At 42.1% G+C, this 10,285-nt stretch overlaps 1 protein-coding gene across 1 annotated transcript in view; it reads right to left on the bottom strand.

Annotated features, from left to right (window-relative positions):
• dcc (DCC netrin 1 receptor) overlaps positions 1-10,004 on the bottom strand; it is a 107,951-nt gene extending 97,947 nt beyond the window's left edge. Inside the window, exons 1-3 of the mRNA XM_080755627.1 lie at positions 9,891-10,004; positions 7,297-7,375; positions 4,157-4,246 (exon numbers count right to left, since the gene is read on the bottom strand). The gene's annotated coding sequence lies outside the window, so the exon portion shown is untranslated. The remainder of the gene's footprint in view (positions 1-4,156; positions 4,247-7,296; positions 7,376-9,890) is intronic.
• Between the last annotated feature and the right edge of the window lie 281 nt (positions 10,005-10,285).

The following is a 10,285-nucleotide window of genomic DNA, read 5'->3' on the forward strand; positions in this document are numbered from 1 at the left end:
TTGGGTACAATTTTGTTGATGTCATTTCACGCTCTCGAGTTAAAGATCTTATAAGGGTCCTTTTGGTTACCAAGTACCAACTCTCCGTCATTTAGCTGGGGACCACCTGGAACCGCTGTCCTAAGCCACCCCAAGGAAGTGTACGCGTTGAGCCAATTCTACTCTATGGCTCCGAGACATGGACACTTTCAAAGAAACTAGAGAAACGGTTGGATGGTACTTACACCCGCCTTCTAATGAGAGCGCAACATCTGTCTTGGAAGAGCCACCCATCGACTAATCTAATATACGGCAACCTTCCCCGTGTTTCTTCACTAGTCCGATCCAGAAGAACACATGCAGTTAGCCGGCCACTGCTACAGAGCTGACAATGAGGTTATATCTTCCCTTCTTCTCTGGAGTCCTGTCTCAAAGCAGACCAGAGGTAGAAAACTGTCGTTAGCCGATGTCATCGCTAGGGACACATGCATCAGTAAGCAGGAACTGGGGATGGCAATGAAGGACCGGCATTGTGGCATTGTGAAATCCATGATCTCGACCGCGGTCTAAAAATTATGATGACTAGTACTGTGTCTACTTCAGTTGAATCGTTGCCACCATCCAGTGTTAACTAAAACTATGACGACTAAAAACCTTTTTTTCACTGACGAGAACTGATTTCGAAAAGACAGGACGTGATGCTAAAGATCCAAAATGCCTGTATGGACTCTGCATGGCAGGGACGTTCTACTCCCTGAGCCAGGCTTGTACCTGACGAGCACCAAGTCTCTGCATGTACAGTATGTACGTATACATCTGTAATCCACGTGACTCGAGAACCATTCGCCCCACCGGTTTCAAAATTTGACACACACCACCACAGGGAGTGCAGTGCCCGGTGTCCAGTCCGTCGGATAGCCAGTTGTCCAGAACCAGCACAAAAGCATCTGCCCAGGCTCAGGACAGGGCCCAAATCGAAATTATCCCAATAGATCTGCATATATGGAGCTGGCCTGTTCTGACATCACCATGATGCGCAACCTCACCCTTTATCCTTTCATTGTCGATGGCAAATATGAGACGTGTGGGGACAAGATGACGTAAATGTTCCCTTCATTGTCAATGGCATTTAATGTTTGTTGCAGACATTTTGTGGGGACAAAAGCTATATAGGAAAAAACAAGTCATTATGCTGGGTTATGTGCTCGCCTCGGGTGGTAGCAGATCTACATGTTCACAATGCACATTTTCAGCAGTGTAAAATCAAGCATTGCGACGCAAACAAAATAAACTGTACATTTAGTCGACTAAAATCTGAGGTTATTTAGTCGACTAGAACTAGACCAAAACTAAGACATTTGAGATGACTATAAAACTAAATGAAATTGTATTATACTAAAACTAAATCAGAATCATTCGCTATGCAAATCAACAATGCCACCAACACTGCTGGTATTAAGACAAATAGACAGACAGACAGACAGACAGACAGACAGACAGACAGACAGACAGACAGATCTTCTCTACTGTGGCTGTGAACAGAGTTTTGGTTTGGTGGAGGCTTAGCACCCCTAAGCCCCCCTCCCCACAAACCCAATTTACTGACTTATATATGTAAACCAAATGTCATTAGCCCCCCCCGCTCTAAATAGCCATAGTCCCCCCAGTCTCCAGGAGCCGTGGCTGGCTGGCTGTGAAGGGTTTTATGTGTCATTGTGTTGTGTGATTGGGTTGCAGGTATGTGCTGGGCTGAGGCTGAGGGCTGACTGAATGAGTGATCGATTGCACAGGTTGTTCCAGTGAGCTGAATGCTTCCCGCCTTCTATGGGGAGTTTAGAAGGGCCGGCACCCCCCCCCCCAGATGTATTTGTCACCTCACAGTTTAACACTACAGGTGTAAATCAGTGTGCATGGATAAAATGCTGCATCAAAAACAAGCAAAACATATAGCTGCAAGCAGCGATAATGGTGGCCATGCAGGAAGGCAATAAGCAATATAAGAACAATATGCACAATAAGCCATAGAAACATGGAAGATTGAACTTGAGAGAAAGAAGACCATGTCATTGTGACACGAGCCGCAACATTACACGTCTGTTCAGAAAAATTGGTACAAAATAATGTATACATTTCACTTTATAGGCTTGTATAGATCTTGCCGTTTTGGGGGTATACCAAAAACCTTTGGTATACATTTTAGGGGGGTTAAGTGAAAAACATTCATGTATTAACTATAAATCAAGTGTAAGTAAGTAAGTGGCCTTGGGGAACGGCTCCTGAGCAATTAGCCCACAGGTCAGGAACCCATCTCCTGTTTCCATGGTGTGAGGCAGCTTAATGTACAGGTACACGTACAAACCCCGGACATGACGCAAGTATGTGGCAGGGACTTAGTGTCAACGCTTAGTGACAACCAAGACAGAAATAGCTAGACATGCCATCTCTGTTCACTTCCTGCGTGAAGTGGCTGGACGCCTTTTTAGGAGACGGGAAGCAGGTTAGAGTCTATTCATTCCATTGGGAGAGTGAACGTAAACGCAGCATCTGAACAATTCTTTAGCCCCATGGTCACTGAAGAAAATATTCGCCACAAGCCACACAACATTCCCAAGATTCTCATACCAAAATGTCTTATTTCAGAGTCAAAACAGGAGAAATGCACTTCATTATCAACCTTTCTCTGTCCCAGCAACACACACTACTAGCACCCCATGAGACATTCGTGATTTTTGCTGTCCTACACCGGCATCCACTTAGGAGATTTGTGCACCATGTTGCTCGCCTCTAGTGGCTCCAATTGAGATGGTGTATCTTAAATTAACAATCTATGGTGTCAAGCAGGGAGATATTGTGTACCATTTCTATAGTCTTTGGTAGGACTCGACCGGGGGTTGAACCCTCACCCCCTGAGCTAGTATAAATCAAACGTATAGGGTGGCCAAAAGATTTCCCCCATAGATTTTGATTTTATTAGCCTGATTAGTTTGGGTAGTCTCGCAGATATGCCCTATAATGATATGTCTGCCAAAATCTAAAATATGTATTGGCTAGAGGAGCAGAGAAAACCAGTGTCTACTGCTTTGGAAAACAAATCGTCCCAATATGAAGGACTGCCCTAGTCTTTGCATTGGTTCTGCAATGCCGTTATCTTAAATTTTGCAGGGCTGTATCCACACAGTTGTAGTCCATTCATGGAATTTATATGCAGCATGTCACCAGATATATCATTAGGCAGGGGTATCCTCCGATCATCTGGCTACAGAGAATATAGGGTTTGGTGGGTAACGTTTATATGGTATGTTTAACCTCTTTTTCTTTTCTTTTTTTTACGATAACATGATAGGTAAGTGATTTGTCTTCCGGTTCCTTTGATTTGTTTAGGTGACTTAGGTTGTCCAGTGTCCACGCTTCAGTTTTCTTTTGTGTATTATTTTGCTGTCAGCCCACCCTGAAGCTAGAAGATTTAAAACATATACTGAAAAAGGCCAAAGGCATTTGTCGCTGGTTGTTCTTGGGGATGGGAAGAAGGGAGTCCCAGCAGAAAGATGGTTGTTCTTGGGGATGGGAAGAAGGGAGTCCCAGCAGAAAGAAGAACCTGCCACTGCTACTGCAATGAGCCTAGCCTTGAAGTGAACTTATTTTTGATGTTTTTATTTGACTTATATTGATGCTGCTCTTGTACACTGTACTTTTTTATTGTATTACTGTCTTTAAAATATCAGTAATACAATATATTTGTGTATTTTAAAATATTTTCAATTAAACTATGTTTGTGTGTGTGTGTGTGTGTGTGTGTGTGTGTGTGTGTGTGTGTGCGAGCACGGGAAAAGTGTGATCAGGAATTTACGTCTATTTTTCATCATGTCGATTTTAGCGATTTTAGCATATTGATGTTATTCATCTCGTGCTAACCCTCATGTTGACTTATCAGCCCTTATGTTAATTTATCATCCCATGTGTTGATTTGGCATCGTTATGCATTTAGCAATAGTATGGTATTGATTTGATTGATATTCATACAGATTATACACAGTATACAACGTATTTCCTAGTTATGAGATTGTGCGGATGTGGTAAGAACTCTACAGTGTATACAGCTTGTAAGAGCTCACCGTTAGGCTACATTACACTTACTCACAGTCACATTTTATTTAAACACAAAAGTCACAAACTGAACTGGTAACTGGATGAAGTTTGTGACTCCATGTCTTCTCGCTCCCTCTCCAATTTCGATGGGGAACGGCTGTTCCCTAGGCAACAATTATTACTTGGAGAGAGAGAGGGAGAGAAAGAATGAGAGAAAAATGGCTATTGATCTATTTGCATGCGTGTGTGTCATTCCTATTAGTTACTCCTTGAATGAATGTGGCGATCAATGTAGCGCACGCACACCCACCCACCCACACACACACACACACACACACACACAATGAATAGCTATGGGTTAGCAAAAAATGCTTCGTCAAAGTACAAGGGGAGTACTAGTTGTACTAGTATTATTAGTATTATAGCAACAGTAGTAGTACTAGTAGTAGCAGTATTTAGGTTGTGCTCAGAGGGACACAGCCAGACTAGACAGACTGATTAGGCGAGCTGGCAAGGTGACAGGGACCAAGCTTGACTCTGTGGCAGTGATGGCAGAGAAGAGGACTCTGGCCAATTCACTAGCCATTCTGGATGATGTCAGTCACCCACTGCACACAGCACTATATTTGCAGAAGAGCAAATTTAGTAACAGGTTTTTATCCCATGCAGACATGTAGCACAGATAGACTTAGGTACTCCATTATTCCAAGGGCTATTAGACTGTATAATTAATCAATGGGGGCCGTGGGGCGGGGGGTCAGTTCATGTTTTTGTCTTAGTTGTGTTGAAGTTTTAACTTAGGCATTTTTTATACTGCATTCTATTTCTACAGATGTAATGTATTTGTTATGTTCATCATGCTCTTTTTATTCTGCATGTACGTATTGCACTGGAGCTGTTGCACAAAACAAATTTCCTTCGGGATTGATAAAGTATCTCTCTCTCTCTCTCTCTCTCTCTCATAGACAAATACAGTTGTCTCAGTGGCCACTGGGCCCATGAAGCCCCATGTTAAGCAGGGCAGCTCGCCATGACTCCACTGTAAGATATATACACCTGATTGTAGAAGTAACTGAGATTTTTTGAATAATCATTCTTGTTGTTTTGTTCTGATATTATTGTGATACTGTAGTATTAATAGCCACAGATACCAGAATTTGCTGCAGACTTTTTATCTAGCAACTGTCAGATTGTGGAACAAAACCCAAGCCTGTCGCCTGCACCTTTTAATTAATTATAATTATAATGAATGCTTCTTTACATGTTTTATCTCTAGGACCTCTTTAGCTCTGGTCCATAGCCCTAATGCTAATTCTGCCCTGCATTAAGGCTATGGGACCGATGGCGTCTAGCTCTCACATGAAATGCGAGAGAGTAGACAGTAGGCTGACAGGAAATGGGGAGAGATATGGGGGGAAGACATGCAGTAAAGGCCGTCGGGATCGGGAGTCGAACCCACGGCACACTGCCAGACTGGGATACCAGCCAAGGTGCCTGGACCACTGAGCCATGGCCCAGGCACCAAACCACTTCTATTGAAAATGTGGCGAGTTATGATGATTATAATTGTGCAGAGACCTTCTTCCACATATACTGTACATGGGGCATATGTGCATCAGGAGTCACGGCTTGCCATAATAATAACCAACATGGTGGCCCTGTTGGCGCATCGCTCCAATGAGCAGCAGCAGCCAATGCGGTATCTATGTGCTCTCCTCCCGTTTCAGGAAGTGGCAGCAGAGTGGAGGTCATTCGTGGGAGGATGTTCACCTGGATGGCTGAGAGTCTGGCTCAGTCGCCCTCTCTTTCTGGCTGATGTACTTACAATTTGAATTACATCCAAATGTCCCCATTCTATAGGGTGCAATTGTACTTCTCTCTCTCTCTCTCTTTCTTTCTGTGCCTGTTTCATTCATCTTCAGTTCCCAAATCACTGATTTGTACTTATTTTGTTAAATTGCCTTTACTTTATTTTTGGTACTAAATTGATTGAACAGTCTAAAGACTGTTCAATCAATTTAGTTTAGTCAAAAAGAGGACTTTCCTGTGCCAGTCTCCCTCTTATTTTCTGAACCGTGAGTCCGTTCATGATTGACAAGTAGTAATGGTGGTAGCCTACTAGGGTATAGCACACATTTCTGGGCACTCTGCCAATCACTGGGTATAGACTTTCTTAATTGACTTTCTTGTGCCTCTGAGTGCCTTTATGCGTTGCATCTCCAGACTCCTACTATAAAATAGACAATTCTCAGTCTGTTCAGACCAATCGATCTAATTTTGCACCCAGGCATTGGTCATTATATGAAGAATGTAATGAAGGCAATTTTCACAGGTAATAATAATCTTTCACTGTTTGTCCTACATTTCTGAACTCTTTCTTTCTGCTGTTACACATTTCTCTCCTTGTTGCGTTGGCCAATCAATTTTAAATTGCACATTGCGCATTGATCACTGAGATATTTATGAAAAGATTTTCATTCAGGGATAATTGCCATTGTCCTCCCTAACGCCTTAAGCCCTGAACCCTCAGACTTGACATCACCTGGTAAGTGCTTGAGCGCCAGAGCTCGAAATGATATAAATGGAATGGGGCAGCACTTTGAAGTTGAGTTCTTCATTCAGGACACTTTCCATAACGCCTTGGTGGCCTTAATTGCACTATTGCACAAATATAGTGCAGAGAGAAAAAAAGTATATAGTGCCTCAAAGAAAATGGCATACCAGGTAAACAATGAACCTGGCTGGCATCTTTCTAAAAACACATTATCCAAATCACAAATTTCAATTATATTTCATTATTCAATATATTCTGTATATATTTGTACTTTTTCTAAATTTGACTAATTTCTTATCTCTTTGCTACATGTATCACAGTATTATTGCCACCTCAAGCTGAACCCAGACAAGACCAAGCTTCTCTTCTTCCCATGGGTACAGCAAGTCCTCATGCAGGATATAACTATTTCCATCGACAACGCCCTGGAAGTAACCTCTTCAGACTCCACTAAAGCTTGTAGCACTTGCCATAGCAACTGCCCTAGCCTTGACGACTGATAGGTCTGTTTTATTGATAATTATCGATCAATTATTAGTTGTTATTCTGTAACATTTTGCATCATATGTCCAATCATATATATAAATCATACTACTGTATGAGGTATTGTGCAACTCAAATCACCTACAGTAGAAGTCAGGCTTTTCTGTGCATGTTTTTCTTAAATAGCACCTTACCTCTTAATGCATTAACATCTCCTTTGACCATCTCTGACAACTGGACAACAGCACCATCATAACACCCGCTCGTCTCAGCCTATGGACGGACACACCACGACACACTCAACTGTTATTCTCTTAGATAGCATGTTATTTAGACAGATGCAAGTTTAATTTGTTGACCTTTGCTGGCATCCTAGTTGCATGCACACATTGCACAGCTGCTTGATTGATTGATTTTTTTCCACAGTATGAAGAATGGATACATTTCAACGAAAGTACAGGTCAATTCAAAAACTGCTACGAGGATGAAACCCAAAAAAGCAATAAGACAAGCCGGCGGGAAACAGTGTTTGGTAGTGTTGTATTGCATGTTTCCTTATAGGTATATATCTGAAGACATTCTAACACTCAATGACTCAAAGGGTTTTTAAATGGTGGGCATGCGTTAGTCCGACATCCCGTTAGTCCACTGTCCGACTACGTGGCCGGTTAAGACATGAGTGATATGAGTGACTGACTGTCGTAAACGATACAGACACCGACAATATTGCAGAGACAGTTTATTTTTGGACCACAATTCTTATATGAGACGACTCGCAAACCAGGGGATGAGCGAGTGACGTCAGGCCTTTGGTGCTCTATACCTCATGGTCTAATTGTGTAAAATAACTCATGGGCCTTAGTTAGCCTGGTTTGAGTGAAAGAGTTACAAATTAGTAATCAGGTGATTGTTTGCCTCACCTGTTTAAAAGGCATGCTACAGGTGAAGGTAGGCCGTTCAGTTTGGCTTGAGGCTAGCCATGTAACCATCCGGCGGAGAGCTACCAGCCTTTGTATAAGGCTTTTCCTGTTTAGTATAGTTTCTTAGGTTCCTCTGGTTTGTTTCATTTTCTTTAGCTGTCAAGTGTTTATTCAGTTCGTATGGAGTTTGGCCAGTGTTTAATTGTGATATTATTTTGCCTGGGCCTGCACTGTGATTTAACTTCGGAGTTAAATAAAATGAAAAAAACCTGTATTGGTAGACTTGTCAACTAAATGGAACCTTGGCAATTTGAGCGTTTTCACATACATTATTTATTGATATTATAATGTTTAGACTGACGCTAGGTTCTTGGTTTACCTATATGAGCCTAGATTACTGAGGTGAGGCGCTACACTTAAATCAGCCTGGGTTAAGAGTGCTTGCTAAATGCCAAATTGTAAACAGTGATAATGCACTGCTTGTTTGACATTCTATTAACTTGCATACTTAATGATTGATGTTTGGAGGATACCCTGGCAACACCATATTTAACATCACAATGAAATGAACTGTGGGGTAATTCCCTCGGGCATAGTCTGCACAAAGGCAGACTTATGAATGGAAAGGCTTCATAAAGGGCTATCTTCGGAGCCGTCATGAACTTGACAATTTGATTTGGGGGGATATATGGATGAGCCTAGCATGTCACAGACCAGAAGGATAGCCATGTCGTAGTTGTATTGGTTTGGTTGATGGTTAGCTGTCAGCAGTGACTGTGGTAGGGCGTGTGATTTGGACTCTGCTGTGGGTGGATATGGGAGGGGGGCTGACGGGATCGATTAGAAACTCACTCTTTCCCGGAGCGTTCTACCCAATACGCGTGGTTTTAAGGTTATTCTGTGAGGTGCTCCTTGAAAGAGGTCGTCCCAGACGGGACTAGTGCCAGGGTTAAAGACGAACCTAAATGGTTTTGAGTATTTGGGTGGGCAAATTTGAAAATGTCACATTTAAAATACACATTTAAATTTCTGCTGGACTTTAATTGATCGACATGTGTTTCCAATAATAATGGCTAATTGCTGGACCTGGGCACACACACGTTGCCAGAATGTTAGCAGAGAAAGAGAGCTGGCTCAACACTGCAGTTATAAAGGATTTTGATTTAAACACAATGCAAGCAGCAGACCCAGCGAGGCTGGCCCATATACTGTAGACTTGGCGCACCAATATAATCCTCTTGTGTTGTTGCTCATGTACGTGCCTGCAGTCGATAACGTGCAGAAGCTTTAATTACAAAACTGTCATCAATTGAGTCAGCAAGAAACCACAGTAGCACTCAGCGTGCTACAGTGCCGAGTTGTAAACGGTAATAAAGCACTATAGCAGCTACCGTGACATAATAAATAACCAATAGGCAGCCAGGGATCATTTTAAACAGTTGAACAGAACGTTCAAATGCATTTTTCTCTTCAGTGGGTTGGTCAATATGGATCTTAAATTGCACATGGGCATTGACAATTTTGTAAGATTTGTATTAGCATTTAAATTGGCCACAGCAGGCTAGGGATCTGTAGCCGAGTTCCAGTCATGGCCTTAACGTATGGACTCATATTATACGTAAAACAGAAATAATCAAACTTCACAGGACACGGGTGACAAACATATCCCCCATCCTACATGACTTAACTAAAAACAAAACAATATATGAATATAATCTATGACAAATTCATAATATCTTTTGTAAGCAAAACAGAACAAAAAAAGATTTGAAAAGAAACTCTAAAAACATACAGTACAGTACCCAAGTAAATGTACTTAATTACTGTCCAGGCTTAAGCGCCACGGCTTCAGCCCTGTTTTTACTCACCACCGCTCAACGTTATTTCAGCTCCGGTGGTCAGCTCACCACCGGAGCGGTGGTCACCTCACCACCCAAAATCCAGACTCTTTATGAGCCTACAGAGAGACAGACGTAGAGACTTGGTGCAGTTAGATGTAGGGCAGAAGAATGAAGACGGAAAAGTCACAAGTGAGGACGCTTATTGTGATTGGCCAGAATGAAATGATGTATGATGGACCCCTATAGGGGCCTATAAAGAGCTTTTATCCCCACACGTCTCAAGATTTTCCATTGACAACGAAAGGGGAATTCAGGTCAAATGTCCGCTAAATCTTGTCCCCACACGTCTCAAGAATATGACGTAAATTAATAAAAAGCCAAAACATTGAAAACAAGTAGTCAAATTGAATAGTAGTATTAGT

Source organism: Protomyctophum bolini, assembly GCF_963924005.1.
Source record: "Protomyctophum bolini genome assembly, chromosome: 22".
In the NCBI taxonomy this organism is placed as follows: Eukaryota; Metazoa; Chordata; class Actinopteri; order Myctophiformes; family Myctophidae; genus Protomyctophum; species Protomyctophum bolini.